Source organism: Mustela putorius, unplaced genomic scaffold (assembly GCF_011764305.1).
Source record: "Mustela putorius furo isolate JIRA1106 unplaced genomic scaffold, ASM1176430v1.1 tig00000145_pilon_pilon_pilon, whole genome shotgun sequence".
Classification (NCBI taxonomy): domain Eukaryota; kingdom Metazoa; phylum Chordata; class Mammalia; order Carnivora; family Mustelidae; genus Mustela; species Mustela putorius.
In genome coordinates this window covers 9,314,393-9,342,380 of record NW_025421294.1, presented here as the reverse complement: position 1 = coordinate 9,342,380, position 27,988 = coordinate 9,314,393, and the positions used below count along the sequence as shown (strand labels likewise).

The 27,988-nt window shown below is 40.2% G+C and overlaps 1 protein-coding gene across 4 annotated transcripts in view; it reads right to left on the bottom strand.

Moving 5' to 3' along the window:
• PDE4D (phosphodiesterase 4D) overlaps positions 1-27,988 on the bottom strand; it is a 1,492,536-nt gene that overhangs the window by 1,438,242 nt on the left and 26,306 nt on the right. The window contains exon 1 of one of the 4 annotated variants that reach the window (XM_045075657.1): positions 14,802-14,909. The exons of the other annotated variants lie outside the window; for them this stretch is intronic. The gene's annotated coding sequence lies outside the window, so the exon portion shown is untranslated. Of the gene's footprint in view, positions 1-14,801; positions 14,910-27,988 lie in introns of those variants that run through there. 4 annotated transcript variants of the gene reach the window in all.

Here is a 27,988-nt window from a genome sequence, read left to right as displayed (position 1 = left end):
TTCAAAAACTGAACTACTAGCATCCCCTTAAATTATAAACGTGGGGTAATCTTTCACAAGCATAAGTATGTTACACCCAGTAGACTGTTGGTTTCCTTTGTGGGCGCCAATAAAAACAAAATGGAACCACATATGTTCACTTCAACCTTCAGTAATTCTTCCCTAACCTCATCACAGGGGACTTGTGATTTCCACAGCGCTGAAGCTTATTTTCATTAAAGGAAACTATTCCTTCTTTCATCTTTAAAATTTTTTTTTTCCATTTTATTTTTTTTAATTTCTTTTCAGTGTTCCAGAATTCATTATTTATGCACCACACCCAGTGCTCCATGCAACACGTGCCCTCCTTAATACGCACCACCAGGCTCCCCCAACCCCCCACCTTCCTCCCCTCCAAAACCCTCAGTTTGTTTCTCAGAGTCCACAGTTCCAAATTCGCTGAAAGAACTGTAGCTAAAATACGCCAATGATAATTTGCTTCTATTCAGACTTCTGTCCTGACATAAGCCCTACCTTTTTCCCCTTAGAAGGTTATTCATCTGTCTTTCCTGCCTATTTCCCAGGAGGACTGCACTAATGCATCGGCTGTCACATCACAGAAGTGAATAACAAAGCAGACACCCAAAGAAGGCTCGCTGTTTGAAAAGGTTTTCTCACCCAACCTCCTTCTCACTCACAGCCTCATACCCAGCCCAGGAGAAGTTTTAGTTCATGCCGAATACATTTTATAGTCTGTTCCATAAAAACATACATCTTTGTAGGAGAATAAGCCGACCACGTTAAGAATACTATTAAAGATCTTTTATTTCTCCAGAAAGGGCTTTTATATCTCTCGAGAGGGTTTCTCTAATATCTTCCATGCCTTTTTCGAGCCCGGCTAGAACCTTGAGAATTGTCATTCTGAACTCTAGATCTGACATATTACCGATGTCTGTATTGATTAGGTCCCTAGCCTTCGGTACTGCCTCTTGTTCTTTTTTTTTGTGTTGAATTTTTACGTCTTGTCATTTTGTCCAGATAAGAGTAAATGAAGGGGCAAGTAAAATACTAAAAGGGTGGCAACAACCCCAGGAAAATATGCTTTAACCAAATTAGAAGAGATCCAAAATCGTGAGTGGGGAGAAAGGGGATAAAAAGAGGTTCAAAAAGGAAGAAAGAAAAAAAAAAAAACAAAAAAAAAAGAAAAAAAAAAAAAAAAAAAAAAAAAAAAAAAGAAAAGAAAAAAGAAAAGAATTTTTAAAAAAAAAAAACACCTAAGAAAAATGTAAAAAATATATATATATATTTATATAAACTAGTAAAAAATCGTTTTTAAAAGAAAAAGGTAAAAGGTAACAGTTAAAAAAAAATTTTACCCGAAGGCGAGGAAAAAAAAATGAAAAAGAAAAAATTAAATTAACTGCAAGACTAAAAAAAATCACAGGAAAAAAGCCATGAGTTCCGTGCTTGGCTTTCTCCTCCTCTGGAATTCTGCTGCTCTCCTTGGTATTGAAACCGCACTCCTTGGTAGGTGAACTTGGTCTAGGCTGGATTTCTTGTTGATCTTCTGGGGGAGGGGCCTGTTGTAGTGATTCTCAAGTGTCTTTGCCCCAGGCGGAATTACACCGCCCTTACCCGGGGCCGGGGTGAGTAATCCGCTCGGGTTTGCTTTCAGGAGCTTTTGTTCCCTGAGCGCTTTCCGTAGAGTTCCAGAGGACGGGAATACAAATGGCGGCCTCCTGGTCTCCGGCCCGGAGGAGCCGAGAGCCCAGGGCCCCACTCCTCAGTGCGCCCTCAGAGAACAGCGCCCAGTTACTCCCGTCTGCCTGACCTCCGGCCGCGCTCCGAGCTCACCGAGCCTGCGACCGGTTCAAGCAGGAGAAGAGAAATCATAAAGATCAGAGCAGAAATCAATGAAATAGAAACCAAAAAAACAATAGAACAAATCAACGAAACTAGGAGCTGGTTCTTTGAAAGAATTAATAAAATTGATAAACCCCTGGCCCGACTTATCAAAAAGAAAAGAGAAAGGACCCAAATAAATAAAATCATGAATGAAAGAGGAGAGATCACAACTAACACCAAAGAAATACAAACTATTATAAGAACATACTATGAGCAACTCTACGGCAATAAATTTGACAATCTGGAAGAAATGGATGCATTCCTAGAAACATATAAACTACCACAACTGAACAAGGAAGAAATAGAAAGCCTGAACAGACCCATAACCAGTAAGGAGATTGAAACAGTCATTAAAAATCTCCAAACAAACAAAAGCCCAGGGCCAGACGGCTTCCCGGGGGAATTCTACCAAACATTTAAAGAAGAACTAATTCCTATTCTCCTGAAACTGTTCCAAAAAATAGAAATGGAAGGAAAACTTCCAAACTCATTTTATGAGGCCAGCATCACCTTGATCCCAAAACCAGACAAGGATCCCACCAAAAAAGAGAGCTATAGACCGATATCCTTGATGAACACAGATGCGAAAATACTCAACAAAATACTAGCCAATAGGATTCAACAGTACATTAAAAAGATTATTCACCACGACCAAGTGGGATTTATTCCAGGGCTGCAAGGTTGGTTCAACATCCGCAAATCAGTCAATGTGATACAACACATCAATAAAAGAAAGAACAAGAACCATATGATACTCTCAATAGATGCTGAAAAAGCATTTGACAAAGTACAACATTCCTTCCTGATCAAAACTCTTCAAAGTGTAGGGATAGAGGGCACATACCTCAATATCATCAAAGCCATCTATGAAAAACCCACCGCAAATATCATTCTCAATGGAGAAAAACTGAAAGCTTTTCCGCTAAGGTCAGGAACACGGCAGGGATGTCCATTATCACCACTGCTATTCAACATCGTACTAGAGGTCCTAGCCTCAGCAATCAGACAACAAAAGGAAATTAAAGGCATCCAAATCGGCAAAGAAGAAGTCAAATTATCACTCTTCGCAGATGATATGATACTATATGTGGAAAACCCAAAAGACTCCACTCCAAAAACTGCTAGAACTTATACAGGAATTCAGTAAAGTGTCAGGATATAAAATCAATGCACAGAAATCAGTTGCATTTCTCTACACCAACAGCAAGACAGAAGAAAGAGATATTAAGGAGTCAATCCCATTTACAATTGCATCCAAAACCATAAGATACCTAGGAATAAACCTAACCAAAGAGACACAGAATCTATACTCAGAAAACTATAAAGTACTCATAAAAGAAATTGAGGAAGACACAAAGAAATGGAAAAATGTTCCATGCTCCTGGATTGGAAGAATAAATATTGTGAAAATGTCTATGCTACCTAAAGCAATCTACACATTTAATGCAATTCCTATCAAAGTACCATCCATCTTTTTCAAAGAAATGGAACAAATAATGCTAAAATTTATATGGAACCAGAAAAGACCTCGAATAGCCAAAGGGATATTGAAAAAGAAAGCCAACGTTGGTGGCATCACAATTCCGGACTTCAAGCTCTATTACAAAGCTGTCATCATCAAGACAGCATGGTACTGGCACAAAAACAGACACATAGATCAATGGAACAGAATAGAGAGCCCAGAAATAGACCCTCAAATCTATGGTCAACTAATCTTCGACAAAGCAGGAAAGAATGTCCAATGGAAAAAAGACAGCCTTTTCAATAAATGGTGCTGGGAAAATTGGACAGCCACATGCAGAAAAATGAAATTGGACCATTTCCTTACACCACACACAAAAATAGACTCAAAATGGATGAAGGACCTCAATGTACGAAAGGAATCCATCAAAATCCTTGAGGAGAACACGGGCAGCAACCTCTTCGACCTCTGCCGCAGCAACATCTTCCTAGGAACAACGCAAAAGGCAAGGGAAGCAAGGGAAAAAATGAACTACTGGGATTTCATCAAGATCAAAAGCTTTTGCACAGCAAAGGAAACAGTTAACAAAATCAAAAGACAACTGACAGAATGGGAGAAGATATTTGCAAACGACATATCAGATAAAGGACTAGTGTCCAGAATCTATAAAGAACTTAACAAACTCAACACCCAAAGAACAAATAATCCAATCAAGAAATGGGCAGAGGACATGAACAGACATTTCTGCAAAGAAGACATCCAGATGGCGAACAGACACATGGAAAAGTGCTCCATATCACTCGGCATCAGGGAAATACAAATCAAAACCACAATGAGATATCACCTCACACCAGTCAGAATGGCTAAAATCAACAAGTCAGGAAATGACAGATGCTGGCGAGGATGCGGAGAAAGGGGAACCCTCCTACACTGTTGGTGGGAATGCAAGCTGGTGCAGCCACTCTGGAAAACAGCATGGAGGTTCCTCAAAATGTTGAAAATAGAACTGCCCTATGACCCAGCAATTGCACTATTGGGTATTTACCCTAAAGATACAAATGTAGTGATCCAAAGGGGCACATGCACCCGAATGTTTATAGCAGCAATGTCCACAATAGCCAAACTATGGAAAGAACCTAGATGTCCATCAACAGATGAATGGATCAAGAAGATGTGGTATATATACACAATGGAATACTATGCAGCCATCAAAAGAAATGAAATCTTGCCATTTGCAACAACATGGATGGAACTAGAGCGTATCATGCTTAGCGAAATAAGTCAAGCAGAGAAAGACAACTATCATATGATCTCCCTGATATGAGGAAGTGGTGATGCAACATGGAGGCTTAAGTGGGTAGAAGAAGAATAAATGAAACAAGATGGGATTGGGAGGGAGACAAACCATAAGTGACTCTTAATCTCACAAAACAAACTGAGGGTTGCCGGGGGGAGGGGGTTTGGGAGAAGGGGTTGGGATTATGGACATTGGGGAGGGCATGTGATTTGGTGAGTGCTGTGAAGTGTGTAAACCTGGTGATTCACAGACCTGTACCCCTGGGGATAAAAATATATGTTTATAAAAAATAAAAAAAAATAAATAAAAAAAAAAAAAAAAAAAAAAAAAAAAAAAAAAGAATACTATTAAAGATACAGTACTAAGTCCTCCCTATGCTTCGTCTCATGTGCTCCTCCTATGTCGTGTCTTAGTTTGTTCCAAAATCCCACAGACAAAATACCATAGAATGGGGAGGCTTACCCACAACAGAAATTGATTGCTCACGGTTCTGGAGACTGCAAGTCCGAGGCCAGAATGGTCAGGGAAGGGCCTTCTTCCAGGCTGCAGATTTTTCTTTGTACCCTCAAATGGGAGCAGGGCCTCGAGAGCTCTATGGGGCCTTTCCTGTGAGGGCATTAACTCCATTTATTAGGGCTTTGTTTTATGACCTAATCACCACAAAGGCCCCAACTCCTAATACTATCGTACAGGCCATCAGGATTCCAACATATGAATTTGGGGGGATCCAAACATTCAGCCTAGAGCATGTGGTAAGCGGAGTGTGGATTCTTGTCTCCCTTTCACAGGCAAGGAAACAGACTGGGGGCGGCAATGTGACTTCCTGAGGTTTCTCTTTTGTAAAATGACTAAATTAGAATTCAAACCCAAGTTCAGAGTCTCTTCCTATGCAGTATGATCTGAATAATACAAGGTAGGAAAATTCAAAACACTGTTTTTTCCAGAAAAGATGAAGATCAGAGATGTGTGTAAGATTAAATGTAAAGAGCAGATAAGCACAGGCGGGAGAAGAAACAACAGAAGCATTTATATTTTCATTGGACAATTGTGTAAGAAAAGCAGCCACTAACTAGAAACATTTCCAGAATATTCTATAGAACACAACAGAAAACTATGTAATTTTACATTATGTTATATATCGACAACAGCAGAGCAACAAAGAACAAAGTGAGGATTATCCTACAACTGTGCTTAACAATCACATTTTCACCTCCTGTTCATGTTCTAAATGTGCTATTGTGGGTTGTTGTTCTTTATGCAACAAAGGCTATTAGAGTTAATCATTGTGTATCCAAATTATATTTAGGAGAGGCAGTACTACAGGTAATTGAATATGCAGGTTAATAGAGATTACTAAACATAGTAACGCCTCATTTATTTCAAACTCTGCTGAAAACTTGAATGTTCTAGAACCAGGTTTAGCAAGCTTTTTTCTGTAAAAGGTCAAATCACAAATAGTTAAGCCTTGTGGGCCAGAAAAGCACTATGGCAACTACCAAACGTTATCCCTATTGGTCCAAAAACAGCAGAAGGCTATATATAAACTAATGAGTGTGACTGTGTTCCAATAAAACTTTATTTACAAAAACCAATTTGGCCCACAGGCAGTACTTTACCAAAACCCTGCTCTAATACATAACACTCGCCTTAAAGGGAAAAAATGAACTCACCTTCTTACTTACTCTCAAGAGAACTAACACCCTGAGTGAATGCCCATGTCTCATGTTATACACAATTTTTTAAAACTGGACTATTTTCTTGCTTATAATCCACAGCAAAAGAGAACCACGAATTTCAAGCCAGGGATACCAACAGAGACTAGCAGAGGGAAGGCCAAAAGCCTTTAGAACAGAAAGAGAGGACTGAAACAGCAGAGCAGCCTGGACCAGCTAGTTTAGTTTAGGGGAAAAACAATTTCCCTAAACCCCTTAATATCATCTTAATCATTTCAACATCCCCTGACTCAGTATCACTTACTTATAGCAAATTTCCATCTCTCTTGGTCATAATGATGATGACTCTGAATCCTAATGATGACTCTGGATCACTAAAGGAAAAAATTCTCTCTTTTTTTTTTTTTTAAGAGTTTATTTGTTTATTGACAGACAGAAATCACAAGTAGGCAGAGAGGCAGGCAGGGGGTGGGGAAGCAAGCTCCCGGCTGAGCAGAGAGTCCGACATAGGACCCTGGGATCATGACCTGACCTGAAGGTAGAGGCTTTAATCCACTGAGCCACCCAGACGCCCCTCCACTTAATCTCTTTAAGACAGAAGAAACACAGAGACATATAGAATCTATTAAGAAAACCCTGTCAAAATTGGCTATTAGACGTTTCAAAAATGACTGAATAAACTTCAGTTATCTAAAATATTTATTTTATGAAACAGCCAATTCCCCCCAGATAACCATAATAGGAAGACAAACATTTATAAAGCACTTACTACAAGTCATGCATCATTACAACTATTTTATATATATTAATTTATTTAATGTACTATTTCTACCCCATTTTTCAGATAAAAAAAACTGAGGTACAGGGGGATTAACACAGGTAACACAGCTATAAAGTGGCAGAGAGGAGATGTGAACCCAGGCAGAGTGGCTCCAGACACCATTTCTTTTTCAATTACTGCATGAAGCCCAGGCATTACCTTAGAACCATACAGGGGTGTTTTATTTCAAAGACCATGAACCTGCTAAGATACATGTAAAATCTCTACTCAATATAATATGATCTTCAGAATCTAAAGATTAAGACATGTCAGTGTTTTTTAATGCCTTGGGATAAAAACTCTTAAGTGTCTATTCTTTTTGTCCAGTTCCACCAAAATAAAAATTGTGTCTGGACATTAGATGGAGGAGATTTTGTTCTTTTTCCGATGTTGCATTTAAAATTGTTTTTGGAATGAGCCAGAACAATAAACAAGTAAATGGGATTGTGGGAAAATTCTTTTCAGGGACTCTCAGTTCAATCAGATAAATATAAGGATGTCAAATAATTTAGTCCTTCTATTTCTTAGGTCAGGATGTGAAGATTAAAACAGATTTTTATATGTCATCTTTATTTCTTAAATAGCTAAATTGTAAATATGTTTTATGTGGAAGGAAAGTTATTTGGTTGTTAAAATAACTGAGGTTATTACTGGCTTATCACCCAACAAAAATATTTGACCCTAATATATCCAGAGTAAAGGACTAAAATCAGCTTATTATGTTCCATTAAAAGAAAATGTAAAGTTTATGGAGAGGTTTTTTCAATAGCAATTACCTAAAAAAATATTTCTGGTTACAAAACAGGCATCTGTGTTCTGTTTTTATTTGTGCCATGAATATTTTTGCTAATATCTGGAAGTTCAGAGCAAAGAGAAATCTTTTATCTTCTAGAAAACAGAGAGGCAACAAGCCAAGCTTCTCCTAGTTCCACCATTTGCTCAACTCCATGCAACAAATGGTTCTCCAAAAACTATGCACTGTCTTCACAACCCTTTTACCCAATAAGAAGTTAACACTTACTGTACAATTTATAAAATACTCAAGGAACTAGAAAGAGTGGGGAAATTGTGATCAGGCATTTTCTCCTTATTGCCGGTTTTTCATTTTCTTCCCACAGTTTTCTAAAACTACAAAGCAAGGGATTCAAATACCCAACCCAGAAGAGGATGGTTTAGATGTGTAAGAAAAACATCCCATTACCCCTTTTTTCATTACAGGACATAAAGATTAAATTGACAATCTTTATAATCATAATTTTCATAAAATTACATTTTAATAGTCTTGGAAAACTGCAAACATAAGAGATTAAGAATTTAAAAGTAAAATCGTATTCTTCTTTTCTCCTAGATGGTAAAGATTGTATGTTTTTAATTTAACTTTTGGTCAGTGGTTACAAGCCCTATATTCTATGTGGACATATTAGGAAACAGAGAGGAAGTCAGAGGGAAGGAAAGGAATAAAAGGAAACAAGAAAGAGAAAAGAAGGTAAGTATAGTAGAAATCAGTTGTCTGATCACCACACCAACTTTAAATTTTCTGTGGACAGAAATAGGACTGCACGCCCTAGCTAGGTGAGACTATGTGACCAAATTTCTGGCCACAACAATGTGAGCAATTCTTTGGGGGTTTTCCTTCTGGCACAGATCTGGCAAGATCTGGCAGTAACAAGAGCAGGGCACTGAGAACACCACTTGAGTGAGAGGAATGTACCCATCAAGAATATCCATTTTATGGCTAAAATCAACAAGTCAGGAAATGACAGATGCTGGCGAGGATGTGGAGAAAGGGGAACCCTCCTACACTGTTGGTGGGAATGCAAGCTGGTGCAACCACTCTGGAAAACAGCATGGAGGTTCCTCAAAATGTTGAAAATAGAACTGCCCTATGACCCAGCACCTGCACTACTGGGTATTTACCCTAAAGATACAAACGTAGTGATCCAAAGGGGCACATGCACCCGAATGTTTATAGCAGCAATGTCCATAATAGCCAAACTATGGAAAGAACCTAGATGTCCATCAACAGATGAATGGATCAAGAAGATGTGGTATATATACACAATGGAATACTATGCAGCCATCAAAAGAAATGAAATCTTGCCATTTGCGACAACGTGGATGGAACTAGACCGTATCATGCTTAGCGAAATAAATCAAGCAGAGAAAGACAACTATCATATGATCTCCCTGATATGAGGAAGTGGTGATGCAACATGGGGGCTTAAGTGGGTAGGAGAAGAATCAATGAAACAAGATGGGATTGGGAGGGAGACAAACCATAAGTGACTCTTAATCTCACAAAACAAACTGAGGGTTGCTGGAAGGAGGGGGGTTGGGAGAAGGGGGGTGGGGTTATGGACATTGGGGAGGGTATGTGCTATGGTGAGTGCTGTGAAGTGTGTAAACCTGGCGATTCACAGACCTGTACCCCTGGGGATAAAAATATATGTTTATAAAAAATAAAAAATTTAAAAAAAAAGAATATCCATTTTACTAAATTGATGCAGCTACCATGAAAAATAGTATGGACATTCCCCCAAAAAGTTAAAACTGATCTACCATACGATCCTGCAATTCCACCACTAAGGATATCCCCAAAAGAAATAAAAGCAGGGTGCTGAATATCTGTTCTCCCATGTTTATAACAGTGTTATTCATAATAGCCAAGATATGGAAACAACCTATGCATCCTGGAGGGATGAATGGATGAAGAATGGGACATATAAATATATACTGGAACATTACTCATCCATAAAAAAGAAAGGAAATCCTGCCTTTAGTGACAACATAGGTGAAACTTGAAGGCATTGTGCCAAGCAAAGTAAGGCAGGCAGAAAAAGACAAATACTAGATGATCCCACTTACATGAGGAATCCACAAAGGCCAAACTCATAAAAATAAAATAGAATGATGGTTTCCAGGGGCCAGGGGGTGGGGGAGAAGGAAAGATACTGGTCAAGAGTACAAACTTCCAGTCATAAAATGAATAAGTTACAGGGATCTAAAGTATACCATAGCGATTATAGTTAATGACACATTATATTCTTGAAATTTGCTAGGAGCATAAATCTTAAGAGTTCTCACCACAAAAGAAGAAGAAGAAGAAGAAGAAGAAGAAGAAGGAGAAGGAGAAGGAGAAGGAGAAGGAGAAGGAGAAAAAGAAAGAAGAAAGAAGAAAGAAGAAGAAAGAATTATGTCACATGATGCAAGTGTTAGCTTGTGCTACGGCAGCATCATTTTGCAACCCAGAAGTGTATCAGATCAAAGGGTTGTACAGTTTAAAGTTATACAGTACCATAGGTCACTTACATCTCAATTAGCTGGGTGGATAAAAGAAGTTTAAAAATATTCTTTCATTACCACTCACATTATTAAAGAGTACCCTTGTCCAATCCTCAACGGCACAAGAAAGTCAGGACAAAGTTTCCAATTAACAGCTTCATTTGTATACTACAAATGAAATTCCTTCGTTTCTAGAAGTTCCTTCATGAAATGCTGGGTGGGGTTCTTGGGCTAAAGATGGGAGAAGATCCATTCCATTCCTATTAGCATCACTTACTGTGCTTCCTGTTCAATTCCCCCTAAAGAGAAACAAGGGCTCTACAGGTGCTAGAAGTGCTTCAGAATAACTGATATTAACTGCTGGAAAATAATTAAACGCTTCACAATAAGAGTCCAACGGGTAGGACAAAGCTGTGGCCGATAACCCAAAAAATAAGATGACCATCCAAAGTGAAACTATATAAAAATTTGGAGTTTCCAACTACCCATTGACCTTTCTGAATTATTCAGGAAGTCATTCTGACCATTCACCGTATTCCTGGGATAAGCAACATTTTAAAACCTACACACTTATGCCATTACTTCAATTTAATAAAGCGAGTCAATACAGGAATAAATAGTCCCAGAGTATCTGTCAGTCTGAATTTCCTAACTCACATTCTCCTGTAAGGAAAATACATCCTTTAAAACTTCAACATTAGCAATTCTAAATGTACACTGTGACGGATGGCTTATCTCACTCCTGGCTTAGTGCTCTATCTAAGCTGAAGGAAAATCACCATACAAGCTTAACCACCAAGAAAACCCATCCTGGCTGAGGGAAAAAGACACAGCTCAGAAAAGTAATCAAATCAGTACAAAACGCGTCTGATATTTTCCCTTTTAAATTGGTAACTTATACTTTTATTAGTATGCCGATAAGAATAGTTATCTTAAGTAACATTCATATGACACTTAGAAGTTTACTAAAGATGGCCTCACATACAATACAACATTACTTGTCACAATAACAGTATTGGTATTTTTAATATGCAAGTAATTGACAGATAAGGAGGCTCTAAAGTCTTTGTAACATTTCAAGATTAAACAGCAAAGACTTTCTTTGCTTTAAAAAAGCATTTCTCCAGTACTGGGACTATGCTATGGAAGTAAAGGAACTAGTGCCATGAGCATCTGTAATATTATTAATGTGTAGACACATAATACTTCGTAATACACAAAGAAATGAAACATTCTTTCACAAACACTTTCTCATCGTGCTGCTGATACACACCAGTACAGTAAAATACCTGGACATAGGTCATTGCTTTCATTTTACAGACATAGAGACTGAGGCTTAGAAGAATTTAATGACCTGAGCATGAACTCACTGTCTGCAAGATTATTTCACTAAGCCATTAGACCTCCTGAAATTGGAGAGACACAATCTCACTAGTGACTAATGCAAAGGGAAATTACATCATCGGGACATATTACATCATTGAAATGATTGCTTTTAACATAAATGAAAGCTCCTCCCCTACCAAGGGGTAGTGTTGAGCTCCACAAGAGTGTTGTGCAAATCTAAGGCATTTAATTCGTCGTGGTGTAACTGATATGGTGGGGTTGTTGGGGGAAGGGGACAGTGTTTTATACATTTTATTCTGCTTCCTTTAAAACATAATCAAGGTATAACAGCAACTCTTTGGGAAATGGTAATGAGGAGTAATTAAATTCTTGGGCAAAATTAAGCAAGAAGTTTAGTACTATATATACCACTGGTGGGGGGGGGGGTGTCTTAGAGAAGATCATGTTGTTCCAAAAGCAAAATCCACCAACTAATGGTGGGAAATGTAATTCAATCAAGAAATTCTTTTTTTTTTTTTAATTTGGATTTATGTCATTGCTTTAGTAGGTAGTGTTAATAGTTTCCAAGTGCCAGTGTGTATTCATGAACATTTTGCAAATCATAATGTAATGCATTCCTTTTTGGATACATCTTTTGTCAAATCCATCTGTCTATGGTAGATATGCAAAGTTTTACAGAACCTTATCTGTATAAGAACTTCCATGGTCAGACAAAAATGTCTTTAGAAAATAAAAAAAAGTGGAGACAAGAAGGATAGGCTACAATTGTACTGGGGAGATTTCCTTTTTTCACAATGCCTTGTTCACAGCCCTGTGTCCACTGGGCACTTGGAACCCCTCTGCTGTCACTTTTGTTAATATCCTGCCCTCTCCCAAAGAGGAAATGTGAGCCTGGCATCTCAAGAAGAACTGACGAGATTAAATTCCTTCAGAAAGTACCAACACAGGATGTAAAAACTCCTCGTATACAAACAGCACTATTTTCCTGAACCCTCAACACTTGCTCCAAATACCTTCTGAATTGCAAGGGCGGCTTATTAAAGTTTGATCGTTAAGCAGCCGTCAGGTTTTTTTTATTCATCTTCATAAGAGCCCAAGCATGTTAACATAAAGAATGAAGGCAGGAAAAGGTGGGAGGGACACTACCACAAGAAGGGGCCAGAAGCTCGGTCGGACAAAGCAGCTCCCCCCCACAACCACTTCTTAGTCTAGATGGGACCCAAACCACCCTAAGGGATGAGTTACATTCCTGTCATAGATGCACCACTTTCTTCCCCTAATACAGTCAGTTAGGAATGTAGAACAATGAGCAAATCAACTATTATTATGAATGTCAATGGCTACGGAAACTCAAAAAATGAACTCACTATTCTATCTCAATAAAGGAACTCAGACTGTGTCTTCATAATGTAAATGTGTTTCTCAAAGAATATATTAAAACTGCTTTTATTTAAAACTGTTTTATATACATTTGGAAGATACAAAAAAGGATTCTAGGTTGATGATTTTTCTTCCCTTTTACAAATCTCATCCACTGGTGTGACCTAGGAACTCAAACTGCAGCAGGTGAAAATATTTTTACAAAACTTTGCGTTTTCAAAATGTGATCTTCTGTGATCCAAACATAAGATTTTGCAAAAACACAACTGATGTTCCTCCCTTACTGGCTAAATCTTGTCAGTCATTTAAATAGCTACAACTAAAAAAAAAAAAAAAAAAAAAAAACTGCTCTCGAATATATAAATAATATTTTTATAGGAATTGGCAAGTAATTACTATGGCAATTGGAAGTTTTTATTTGCCACAGGAACCCATGATTTTTAAAAAACTATTCAAATGGTTTACAGTCAAGATTCATACATATGACAAATATCCACATTTGTATCTGTAAGTCTAAAGAGGGAAAATTAGTCAAAAAGCAAACTAGAAAACAACCCCAAATTATCAATTACCTAGTTTTGTGCTGTATTGAGAAAAAGTATAAGAATGATTGCAAGGGAATAAAAATTATTTCTAAACACTGATTTCAGAGGCAAAAGCTCTTTTTTAAGGGAAGTCTGGGAAAATAAAAAATGATTTAAAAGTATAAAGTAAACCGCATATGCTAACCAGTGGATACTCGGTATTAATTCCATGTTAACTACGGATTATGAACTCAGTATTAACTACAGTGTATGCTATAAAAAGTAATACAGTGCAGATGTTTTCCCATTTCTCATTTTAATCCACTCCAGCTTTCTCTTAAACCTTGTCAGCAACAGAAGTCACCTCCTACCCCACCCCAATCACACAAACTTAACAATGGCTTCCCTGGGATAATCTGATCTGCTTTAAACCTCAAATTCCAATCCACATACTTTCTTCTGTTATGGTTCTGTCTGTGTGTATTTAATGTACTTGTGTTGAGGCTTTTAAAGACAAGCTAGGGATTTCTCATTCAGCTCTCCACCACAGAAACAGAACCACCGAGAAGCATTTCTGTAGATAGAAAAATGTTCCAGTTATCCACACACTGTGTCTTAAGTCATCTTCAGAGGACAGTGAAGAAAAGTATGACTGCCGTAATCAAACATTTCTCCTTCTTCTGTGCTCTAACTGCTGTGTACCTGAGTCCCCAAAAGGACAGCTAACATCTGCTGCTCCCTCTCAGGTTTGGGCAGTTGGGGTTGGGGGTGGGGGGGCTAATCTTGAGACTTGCCAGACTCCAGTGTTCTCTTTGACACCAGCAGCCTTTTTTAACCTGCTCGTGTTGGACCTTTATCACCTCCCTGACCCCATAAAGCAAACAGGGCAAGCAAATGTACTCAGCAGCCTCCCTGAAAAGGCAGCTCGCCTCTGACCCATGGCTCAAAACTTGAATAACCCTGCCTGGTCTTACAAGCTTTAAGATTAATTGCACTGAACTTGATACATATCGTACAGCACCTTGAAAATGAATCATCCACTAAATCAGTATTTTCTAATTACAATCCCTCCCTCTCGGGGCATGTAATTAATTCACTGAGTTAAAAAAAAAAATAAGTCAGGATTACTCACACAGTCTTGAAGATGCAATGTCAGCTATTTAGGACAGAAACATCCAAGGCCGTGTTAGAACTCAGTTAGGACTACAAATGCGTTAAAGCAGGAACTGGCAGGCCTCTGGACTACAGCAACTATAGGACTCGTGCTTCTCGTACATGGGGCTATAATTTATGAAACTGAGCCCCAGATCCAGCCAATCAGTTAGCTCCTCATAACAAGTCTAACTGGCTCTGGAAAGCTGAAAGGGCTGCACTAGAACAACAAGGATGAGATATTCCACACAATCCTCTGCTTATCCGGACTCACTTCTCCCTGCGAGGTCAGAGAAAAATCACAGCTTCGCTGACAGAGGGAAGGAGTGCAGATGACCTGGAAAAATGTGACTAGATCTGGAACAAGATCTTGTCCGGCTTGGCCGTCCCAACCATGCCTGCATTCAAAGACTAAGCTCCCCCCAGAAAACCAAGGACAGCTACAGCAGCAAAACCTGAGGTAATTTTTGCCTTTTTATTTTTAGGAGGAGTAAGGCTAAGTCAAAATTATGTACATGAAGTCCCTCGGGCAACAAGGGGTGCTCTCATTTTATTTTACCTGTTGCCACTCTCGTCTTCTGTACAATCATTTGCTACAAAGTCTGAGGAGGGGGAGGCTTAATACACTTGAAACACGCTTGAAACCAAAATGATCATCTGTGGGGGAAGAGAGGTCATTTTTCAGAACAGTTTTAGCCCTACCTTTTCACATGGGCAGCATTTTTGCCCACTCCTTGTCCCCACAGAAACAAGAATAAAGGACGCTGAGGCAGGGAGGAGGGGAGAGGCATTTCATAAGCACAATAAAATGCTTTTGCTATCTCAAAGGAAATAACTGAGCTCAGAGAGTAAATTGGGAAGATCGGTTACTGCTCAGTTCCTCTGGCCCTTGGCACTGAGGCCACATGAGAAGGTACCAGAATGTACCGTGGTGAGATTGAGGGGGCAGACAGAGATGACAGAGCTGACGGAGCTCCCGTGGTCCTGTTGTTCCCTTGGCGATGTTTTCCTGAGTACCCATTACATTCCGAGGTGTTAGTTACAGCAACTACTTTTTATACCGAACTTCTAAATTTGCAGTTATTAAAGGATCTGTGGGAAACATTTGTGAAATGACTAAAAAGAAAGCAGGGGGAGGGGGGGAAGAATTGACATTCCACATAATCCAAACACCACACCCTTAGATGCTTGACATACTTCACTTAATGACAAATGTTTCCAAGTCCTCAGCAAATCATGTGTCTTCAACAAATTTTGTTCCAAGTGTAACATCAGCAACAACAGCAAAGCTTTGTAATACACTTTTAAAGAACAAAATCAATCATTATGCATTCCAAGTGACAACAGAATCTTTACAATATTCAAATCCTGTCAGTTTTACGTGTTCCCAAAGGAAAAAGTGGGGAAGGGAGACTCACTTTGTTAAGTCATAAAATACAAAGAATAGGAGCAGTAGAGACATTCATGCACTTTTTGTTTGCTGCAGATAATTGACTGAATTCAACATGAGATTTGACACCAAGAAGAAAAACATACCAGGACACAGAGAACTGAAAAAGTCATCCTTTGGCAATTCCCACCCCTAAGGTTGGGTCTTTGAAGTGTCCAATTTGTGACTAGCTAGGGAAGGATATTTCTCCTCAGCACAATTTTTTTAACTTATTAAGCCTTTATTTATTTGACAGTGTTGTTGCCTACAATCACTAGGTGAGAACCAAAACTTCTAAGGAAGCCAGTTGCTGAAACTGTTGCTCCCTTTAGTCTAATTTAACATGGATTATCTAGTCCAATGTGGGAAGCAGGCCCTTAAATTAATATTGTCACTGAATCCTCAACATACAGAACTCCCCGTGTCCTATTACCTTAATAAAATTCCATTAAAAGCCCCAAATTCCATTAAAAGCCAAGTCCCATGTCCAGATCTCCATTTGTCAACAGACAAGTCCAAGAATACCCTAAATTGAGGTCCATAAGTCATGTCACATGTATTTGTCCCAACATTTCCCAGAGGGAGACTTCACCTCCAAAATCTTTGAACACAACCATCTCACCACCCAAGACAATGGCTAATGAGCATCTAGCAAGTCTCTCAGTTAGAAGCTTTCACGGTTTCTCTACATTCTGTGTCAACATACAGCTAAGTCCCAGACCCCCAGCTCCCTGACCTTGACAAACACTAAGCATTTTGTTTGACTCAACTTCAAGGTGTTCATCTGCTCATAGGTAATGTTTGCCCCCAAAACAGTCATGATGGGAGCTTTCTGCACTGTCTTGCCTTCCAGAACTTAAATCAACTGTGGTAGCCTCAGACATGTTACTTGTACTTGACAATGTTAGGGGGATTGTTAGCCTAACAATTAGGGGAATCGTTAGGCTAACAATGTTAGTCCTCCTAGCTGGAGCCCTCACACAGCAGTGAAATCCTGACACTGAAACGAAGAAAGTGCTACCTCACCATGATCCAGCCTGAACTGATCATGTTGTTTACATTTGTTTCTTTGCCCTATTAACAACAATGCCAAGAAGGAAAATATTACAAAATATACATACCAATACAATCATCTTCTCTGGGCTCAAAGTGCCAGTGCAATGTGTTAGAGTCTGCTTCAAGCAACCGTGCTTCTTAACACATCGGGGTTTCTATCAGCAGGTTCTGGGTAGGGACCCTCTCTCTTATCACCACCACCTATTAGTGTTGACTAGGACATCAGGCACTGTCTAAGAAGTTCATGATATTCAAGGGCCACCCAAACAGCTGAATTCAAGTCTTACTCATTTCTTTGATCACAGACAAGAATTAAGATGATCCTGATAAAAGAAAAAGAACTCAGGAATGCAAACCTTTTTCTGAACAAAGAGCTGTCAGCAAATCTCAAATATCAAGGCAGCTACAGTTGACTGAAAAGTGTCCCTCAACCTGGGCCAAGAATGATTCCTACTTCCATAAACCAATTTATCTGGCACTGTGGTTTATGTAGCCAAAAGAGTCACTTGTGAGGTAACTATAGGAAACACTCAGACCCACCACATTGACCCACCACTGGTGTGTCAAGCCAGTTCACACGGATAGGGTATAAACCCACTCCAGGTACTGTGAACAGAAAGCCCTGTTCTTTTCACAATGCTGGACTCTGCCTTAAGATACCCTAGCTCTTGGGACCAGTTTGCTGCTTGGCAATGGCTGATACCTCAAATGCTGACACTTAGAGCCAGCATCTTAGGATGTAAACTGAAAGAGAAATAGCTGCTTAGAAAGTGTTAACAAGGCTTGTCTTGCTTTAACAAAGCAAAAAATAAAATTTACACTTAAATAAAAAGACATGGGTACTAGAAATTTAAGTCTGCGGCCATCACTGGGATGAAGTTCACGCTCTTGGTTCAGGTAACACAACACTTTATCTGGACACATGGATCTCAAATTCAAATTTGCTCTTGGCACATGGAAATTTGTGGTTAGTGGCTTTTATTGTTCTAAAAGACAGGAGTTTTAACCCATGAAGTAATGGAGCTTGTTGTTTTTTGTTTTTGTTTTTGTTTTTGTTTTTGCTTGTTGTTTTTTGGGGTTTTGGTTTTTTTTTTTAAATTCAGCCTCTCCTCAGAACATGAATGTATGGACACATACAAATAAGATTGTAAAAACATATTACATCTAAAATTAACATAAGTCAATAAACTTTTGCATTCCTACATGGTCAAAACTCATCTTCTAGATAACAGACTCAAAAGAAGGGTCAATTTTTCTTTGCTTCTACTGTTTGTCAAAGTTTCCTGAACTCCACGTGACACTACATATACCAAAAAAATAGAAATTGCTTACATTTAGTAAAAGAAAAATGTGCATTCCTAATATGTGACACTAAAACCACCTCTGTTTCAAGCTAAGGGTAAGTATTGTGACATGGAGGTTCACAGCATAGATTCTAGGTCAGGCCACTTGGGTTCAAATACCAGCTCTGACCCTTAACTGTGGACCCTGGACAAATTACTTAACAGCCATATGCCTCGGTTTCCTTATCTGTAAAATGGTACCACACACAATCATTACCTCCTAAGCCTGGGTGAAGATTCATCGGACAAGGCATGCTGAGAACTAAGATTTTTACACAGTTAGGGTTCATCATTAAGTTCATTGTGATAAGCATACACTATAGCCAACATGGAGGTGAATTACTCAACAGCTAGATATGCTGAAATATATCTACTAACATCACATAGCTCATTTCGGGTAATGTTTACAAATAGAATCTTGTCTTCAGGCCTGCAAGATAACAACTCAGGGAGACATGTCAGTCACTGTTGATTGTCAGTGTTCTGCCTAGTTATCACCTGACACTTTTAACCTGGCCCTGCATCCAGTGTCATAACACGACGCTAACCTAGGCAATGACATGGAAAGGTGTAATTGTAGCAGACATGATTCTTATGATAGTTGGCATAAAGTTCAGGCTACTTTAAAGATTCCTGCACGAGCAGGGAAATACAATTCAAAACCACAATGAAATACCACCTCACACCAATCAGAATGGCTAAAATTAACAGTCAGGAAATGACAGATGTTGGTGAGGATGCGGAGAAAGGGGAACCCTCCTACACTGTTGGTGGGAATGCAAGCTGGTGCAGCCACTCTGGAAAACAGCATGGAGGTTCCTCAAAAAGTTGAAAATAGAGCTACCCCACGACCCAGCAATCACACTACTGGGTATTTACCCTAAAGATACAAATGTAGGGATCCGAAGGCGAACATGCACCGGAATGTTTATAGCAGCAATGTCCACAATAGCCAAACCATGGAAAGAACCTAGATGTCCATCAACAGATGAATGGACAAAGATGTGAGATGTATGTATGCACGTATATATGTATGTGTGTGTGTGTGAATACTATGCAGCCATCAAAAGAAATGAAATCTTGCCATTTGCAATAATGTGGATGGAACTAGAGGATATTATGCAAAGCAAAATAAGTCAAGCAGAGAAAGACAATTATCATATGATCTCTCTAATATGAGGAATTTGAGAGGCAGGGCAGGGGGTTTGTCAGGGGTAGGGAAGGAAAAAATGAAACAAGATGGGATCAGGAGGGAGATAAACCATAAGAGACTCTTACTCTCACAAAACAAACTGAGGGTGGCTGGGAGTTGGGTGGGTAGGGAGAGGGTGGCTGGGTAATGGACACTGGGGAGGGTATATGCTATGGTGAGTGCTGTGAATTGTGTAAGACTGATGATTCACAGATCTGTACCTCTGGGGCAAATAATACATTACATGTTAATAAAAATAAATACATACATACATAAAAGATTACTGCATGAAGGCAAAAAAATAATGGAAGCCATTAATCTTCAGTCATGGTACCCTAACAAAAAAAGATATGAAGGAAGGAAAAAAAGAGAGTTACCTATAACCAAGAGCTGTGCTGATTAGCTGATTATCCAACTACATCAACCATGTTCTAGAATTCATGCTGACTTCTCAGCTTAAATATGAGAAAACACTGAAGCTAATTATCTCCTTTCCTTCCTGTGATGGGAGATTTCTCAGAGCAGGGGATATTAACTGGGATTTCAACCTGCTCGTGAAGAAGGTACAGAGGAAAAAAACAGACTCAACTTGGTAAGGGAAGAGCCACCCTAGGGAAGGACTGTGTACTTCTAAACTCAATGATTCATTCATTCATTCATTCACTCACTCATAAGTGGTCTTGCCCCCTATTCCCTCTCACTGCCTCATAACAGCACCACCCCCAACCTCTCGCCCTCTGCCCCAGACACATCTAACTCCTTACAGTTAGGAGCACCTACTTTCTCTTTCACCCTTCTCTAGAGGTACCCCTTCACCTGCCTGCCCTTCTGCACATCCCTACCTCCCTCCTACTAAGCCTCTTTCTACCCACCTCCTCTCCATGGAAGGTGGTTATTGCCTACTGAGTAGATTAATGGATCAGTACCACTTATCACATGAATTAACACTAAAGGACCTATAAACAGTAAGGAAACTGGGGAACATTTTTATTTTAGAAAAAAAAAGTTTAAGAATGAAATTTGGGGCACTTCACAAAATCCAAAATGAAATCAAATATTAAAGCTTAAAACACCTATAAACTCTTTGCTGAAGTTAGAGAATCATCTCTGGTCTTTCTCAGCAAGTTGATAAAGAAACTCAGAAGGGGGCACCTGCATGTCTGACTTGGTTTTGGCTCCGGTCATGATCTCATGGGTCATGATATCGAGGCCCCGTCAGGCTCTGCGCTCAAGAGGGAGTCTGCTTGAAGATTCTCTCCCTCTGCCCCTTTCCCCACTTGTACATGCAATCACTCTCTCCCTCTCTCTTTCTCAAATAAATAAATCTTGGGGGGGGGGAATTCAAGGAAACCCACCATGGTTGCTAGAAATGGCTGCATAAGTGAAAGTTTTATATGGAGGCTGGCAGGGAGTTGAATGAGCTAAGTCTCAATTATTCTAATTATCTGTTCCTAGCAGAGGAACATGAAGGCCAGGGCTCTCAGATTCAGAGATAGGGGATCACCTCCCATTGCACCCTATGCAGGTTCAGTGACAGAGTCAGACAAGAATGTCTCTCTCCTGGGCCCACTTGTGCCCTGAGGCCTTGTCACATGGGGCATCCCTGCGGTCCAGGCTGCTGACTGAAGGGACAGTCACCTGGCACTAGACACTGAACAAAGACAAGGAGGGTGGGAGGGGTACAGAATCGTAGTAAATTATGTGCTGGAGAGTAATCTTCAGGATCGTGATCCAGGTCCAGTTTGTCTCTCCCATTTCACCTCTACTCTTTCCTTGACACCAAAAAAAAGTTTGGCCAATCTCCCTAACTTCCTCCACAGAGGAGCCTGCCCTCCTCTGCTCCCATCAAAACAACTGTTACGTGTGCCATCCCCAGAGCAGCCATATTAAAACAGTTGGCGCCAGTATGCTTAAATTCTTCTGTTATCTCCCGAGTAGCACTCAGTTTTAGTAAGGGCTTTCTAAAAATAAAGTTGAGAACCAAAGAAACAATCACATTGAACATTTCAATCCCCTCGGAGCTGGACGGTCAAGATATGCAAAAGGCAGACAGGGCTTTCTGGGTCCTGGGCACCCCACAAGCACACCCACTGACTTCTCCTCTCAAGAGTGGCCGGCCCTATATGCAGAGATCTGGACCAAGGGGAATGCTAAGTTTTCAATCTTCCATGCAATGCCACCACTTACAGCTGGAGACGACAAGCTACCCAGCCACTCATGCCAGCCCTGCCTCTACAGTCTCTAGGTCTTCCCTCTTTACATCCAGAGCACAGGCTGCTGTCAGTGAAGACAAGATTTCTCACTTAACCCTCCTACAACAGAGGTCAATGATTGGTGCCTCAAAAGCCGTCTGGCTCTGGAGACCCCTTTATGATCACCAGCAACTAAAAGAGGCATAGCTTGCTCCGTGTCTCCCGGTCCATTGGAATTTTTTTTTCTTTTTGCCATAAGAATTAAACACAGAAATAAGCGGGGAGTAAAAGAGCAGACTGCACCTGAGTTCCATGTGCATCACAAAATAATACAGCAGCTCTGGAATTCCACGTGCTTCAGAATTATAGAAGGTGCTGTTTCAACTGGGCAAAACCCTGACTCCCACCACAAGGTGTTCATCCTGTGGGTCTACGATGGATCCTAGAAATCTGTGTGCTTTTCCCTTTTTAAACATTTATGTATTTATTTATTTATTTGAGTGAGAGAAACGGAGCATGAGCAGGGGGAGTAACAGAGGGGTAGAGAGAAGCAGGCTCCCCGATGAGCAGGGAGCCAGATGAGGGGCTCAATCCCAGGATCCTGGGATCATGACCTGAGCCAAAAGCAGACACTTAGCCAACTGAGCCACACAATGAAATCTGTGTTTTTATTGGCACCCTTGATGTTTGCAAAGCCATATGCTCATATTAAGAAACATCAAGAGAGTGCATCCTAGCACATTGCTAGTGCTCATCACTTGCTACTTATAACTATCAATAATCAGAACTGATTCCAACTTTGCATGCTCGACTTGGACTTGACCTTTTTCTAAATGAAAATTGCACATAGGCATGGCAGCGTGGTAGCAAGTCAGGGGCTGGTTTCATAGAAGGAAAGAGAAATTAAGACAAAGTCTACTGTGCATCCTTCTAAAGACCTGTTAGCCACTGATGAAAATGCTTGAGGCCCAATTACCATCTCCCCCTTCCATAGTATCCACAGCTCTGAAAAGATAATACCGGAAGCAATTGTCTATGGACCAGAAGTTCCAAAAGTAAAAACACTCCCAATACTGGCACTTTCAGTTTTTCAGCCTCAGACCCAGAAAGAATACAAGGTTATTTGTTTTGGAGCACAAAGCAGGCTGTAGGTAAACATGGAGTTTTGAAATGGTTGAGTCCACCAATTTAGCACAATATAAAAGCCTATCTCAAACCTGATTGGTTGGTGTGTTCTGTGAGTCTTGGCTCTTTTCCACTGCTGTGGACGTGGGGCCTCCACAGGTGGCTGGAGCTAACTGTGTCTATTTACACTTGGAATCACTCCTCACAATAAATGGGATGGTCCTTCAGGAAATCTTCTGTTTAGTTGGCATGCTCCCAAGGATAGGACAAAGCTCTGTTGTTTAAGAGCATAAATAACAAAAACTTTGTTCTTCCAAAACCAAGAGGGAAACTGGATCTATCCAAAATCACTTGGTCTTAAACTGCGTAAGGATGACAAGAATGAAATATTATTTTAGGCTGTCCAACAGCATCACTCAGGCTCCTCTCCTGGCCTCAGAAAACAATGACTCAATATGGCCTTTTTCTGACAGGAAAATACTGTTCCAGAGATTTGGAACTTGGGTTCTTCCTGCATTTAAACAAACAGAAGCTATTCAAACCCCACTTAGCTTTCTTGCTTTGAATCGCAGGCAGAGGAATACAGCTGTCTGTACTCACATAGTGAAAGTAAAATAGAAACTGTGAATTGGGGGGGAGGGGGGGATTTAAGTATTTTCTTACTCCATCCCAGGTGCTTGACATGTATTTTATAGTTTGATTCCCTCAGCAATCTCTTGAAGGTTATACTAGCCCCATTTTTACCAAGAATAAGAGAGGCTAAGTAAGTTTCTCTAAGGACACAGAGTTGATTAAGTGTCAGAGCTGGAAAGTAGAAGTTGAAGTAGCTTCAAATCCTACCTGTTAAGATTTAAATGAAAAGCCTCCCGTGTTCCTGTTAATATAATTTTACATAAATGTTATTATTTTGTTTTATAACCTGCATTGTATCCCTAAGTAACTCTCCACATCATATGGAAAGCTCTGTAACATCATTTTTATTGACACCACAGAATTTCCTAGAAGGCAATTTACTAGAATTGATTACACCAGCCCCTACTGATGAACATTCAAGTTATTTCTATTTTTCCTTGTGAATATGCTTTTGCAAACCTATTTTTACATTTATGCAGTTATCCCCTAAGCAAGTCCTCAACTGAGAATTGCTGGACAAAGGAAGTGTATTGTTTTTCCGTTTTCATTTTACACTTCAGCACACATCACCCAATTGCCTTCCAAAAGGTGTGTGACTAGGGCTCTCTGGCATCTAAAACCAATGGAAGCTACTGGTAGTGACGTGAGTGTGCCCATTTCTTCACACTCACAGGCATGCCAGGGTTCAACCAACCATTTACATTTCTACCAAAATGACAGGGGTCACACCAAGAACGTTGTAATTTTTATTTGCATTTATTTCATTATTAGGAAAACCAGACTTTGTTTTTCTCTACGCTTTGGTCACTTGCAATTCTCTCAGAAATTAATCATCCCTATTCTTTTTCTATTTTCTATGAGAGTCTGGACTCCAAAATTCACCACAAACCCTTTCTCCTGCCTCTTGCTTTCTCATTGTCCCTGCCACCCTATCGGACACTTTGATCTAGAGCCCAGCAAAATTCGGTAACATATTGCCAAGGTGATTAGTCAAGTTCCATAAAACATGATCCAAGAAGAAAAACTGGTTAAGCCAAAAGGACAAAAAGCCATAAAATTCTCCTCAGTCTCTGCTTCAGAAAGAGGTCGCTCCCTGACTTTATCAGCATTTGTTTATCTTATAAAAAACAATGATCTGTTCAAATTGAATCTCCCTCTTTAGCACAGAGGAATTTGGAGAACAAGAGAGGGGCCAAGAACAGTTTGGAGGAACATCCCGAGAACAGGGAGTGGGGAGGCAGAGAGGACACACACACACACACACACACACACACCCGTCCTGCAGGTAGGGGCAGACCACAGACTCATTGATGGTCTGTGCTGAGGCCCAGGTTAGAGATGTCCTCGCTTAAAGGAAACTGAGGCTCACTGGCAAAAAGTGACTTGTCTGAAATCAACTGGCAAATGGTAGTCTCTTGATTCCCTGGGAAGAGCTCATTTTACTGGAGGATACTGGCCAGAAGTAGAGCATAGCTCAGGGTGAATGGCCAGAGCCTAAAACACAGCCTCCCATATGCACAGGATTATGCTGGAAGGCCTCAGGACGACAGAACCATCACTGCAGGCTCAGGCATTTGTGTCCTAGGGACCTAAACCACATGGTTGGACAGCATTGTAGCTGTTAGGCTGGGCAAGATTCAGACTGGCCATGGCTGGAGGATGACAGGAATAATGTTGGGCTGCCCTCTTGTTTCCCTACTCAAGAAAGAAAATGATCAAATCCAAACGGCAAAATGGGGCCACTCTTCAAGTATCCAGCTTCTTCCTTACAAATATCACTTGGAGTATTGGCTTAGCTTGATGAATCTCATCTGTTCAGAATCAGCCAAATCCATGGTCTGAGCAAAAGAAGACCAAGCTTGGTCACATGGTAGTCCTAGCCTTCCAGACCAGCTTCTGCCTTAGCCCACCCAAGACCCAAATGTGACCAAAATGTCTCAGGAGAGAACAGGACAAGGGCACCCTTTCCCAATTTAGCTGTGGAAAAATGCATGGGTCTTTATCCCCACTTGCATTTCCCTCTGGGAGACCAAAGAAAAGCAGCGAGAAGCTATCCAGTGGCATGAACTCCTTCTGAATAGTACTCCTGCTGATCCCATCCTGAAGAGTTACCAATTCCAACATAGACTGTATTCCACCCAATACAGACCCCAGGGAGGCCTAAACAAGGCAGTATTCTCCATCCCTTCTTGGTTCAAAAGCATGTTTTTCTAAGTCTTTAGACATCCTGTGGCCTAAATGAAAAAATGGCTCACACTGAGACTTGAGGAACTGAGTAAGCACATCTAGAAAACTAGCCTAGGCTTGAGCAGAGATGACTGCATCTCTGCTCAAGCCTAGCCAGAAGCTACCCATGCACTGTGCCATTTAATGCTCACAAGGATCCAAGATGGGTCTTAATATCTGCCTAAGACAAAAGAGGAAACAATAAGGGTCCTGCTGGTTCTTCTAGAGAATTTCATTAACTTTCTTGAGGACTTTAAACATTTCTTCAAAAAGACAAAAAGAAAGGCACAGAGGACTCTGTCTCAAATGTTAACCTGTCTCCAAAGTTCATTCCTGGCCACTGAACCCATTGGCTCCCCTCAACCTCCTCCATGGGAAAAAAGTGGTCTCGTGTAGGTGACACTCTATGGAAATAGGATATTTCCCATAAGAGAAAATTCTTTCCAAAGTGTAGTGCTTACTTCAGGAAAGTTGTATAGATTCCTAGTCATGACACAGGAAGCGTGATACCCCTCAATCAAGGAAAGACTTTGCAAGTAAATTCCAGCAACCCTACTGGTCATAAAAGACTAATAAATAAATAAATAAATAAATAAAGCAGATGGGAGAAGTTATGTTGGCCCAGAACATTTGTGAATACATGAATTCTCCATCTCCAGGGATTCCAGAGGTTTTAATTTGCTGGCTTTGAAGATTGGACTACATGTAATCAGTTTCTGCTTCTTGCCATTCATTTAATTTAGATTAGCCCATCTGTTTCTTTTCTTTTGTCTCCAAAAAGGATCCAAAGAAACTAATTCCCGATTCCAAGGATGAAAGTGATACCACTGAGAAATGTGTAAGATTTACTTCTAATACACCTTACATAGCACTACACTGATAAAATACTTAATTCCATACACTATCCAAAATGATATCTGACTTGATGTTAAGCACCTACAAGAAATTTAATAAATATGCTTTTACTCATTTATATCCATCCAGGTAACAATGGTGATAATACCAAGCATTTATAGGAAACATAGCTATATTTTAAGATTTTACTTATTTGCAAGAGAAAGAGAGCGAGAGAACATGAGCAAGGGGAGGAGCAGAGGGAGAGGGAGCAGCAGGCTCCCTGCTGAGCCTGGAGCCCAACACAGAGCTCCATCCCAGGACCCTGTGATCATGACCTGGGCCAAAGGCAGACTCTTAACCGACTGAACCGCCCAGGTGTCCCCAAACTTGTCTATTTTCAAAACACTTTCACAAATACTATTTTCAACGAAGCCTCAAAATCTCAGGGAGGGCTGGCAAGGGACTTTGTGCACAGAGGATGAAGGTTTATATGTTGGTGCTACACACTTGTTGGCTGTGTGACCTCAGTCAGGTCACTGAAAGTCTCTGAGCCTCAGCCCTCTCAACTATAAAACAGGAATGGTACTTTTGCCTTCCTTGAAAAGGTGATGAGAGACCCAAAGATAACAGTTGCTAAAGGCACACCAGGTACCTAATACACCGCAGGCATTTAGAAATGGAGAGGATGATTATGAGAAAGCACGACTGATAGAATCATGCCCTCCCACAGCGGAGGGAATGGAGGATGGAGGGGATTAAATGACAGCCCAGAGACTGCAGCTACCAAGGGCCAGAGCCAGGACCAGTTCCCTGGTCTCCGACGTGCCCAGAGGAAAAGATTCTCTGCTCTATTTGAAAACTTGAGATGTAAAAGATAGAATTTTTGCCAAAACAGGAGTGTTGATCTCTGAACCTTGGGGATAGCCGATTCATGATTTCAGCAGCCTTTGCTCCTTTGAGATCATTAAAATAAAACTTCCTCTCCATGCTAGAGTGGTCAACAGGAAACAAATTTAATTCAGGAGACTCTCTCTTCCCATTTGGATAGAGGCCAAACTTCCCAGGGATTTCGTGAGTGTTAGTTACCTTGACAATCACTTGTATCTTTTTTTTTTTTTACCTGCTTTCCAGAAT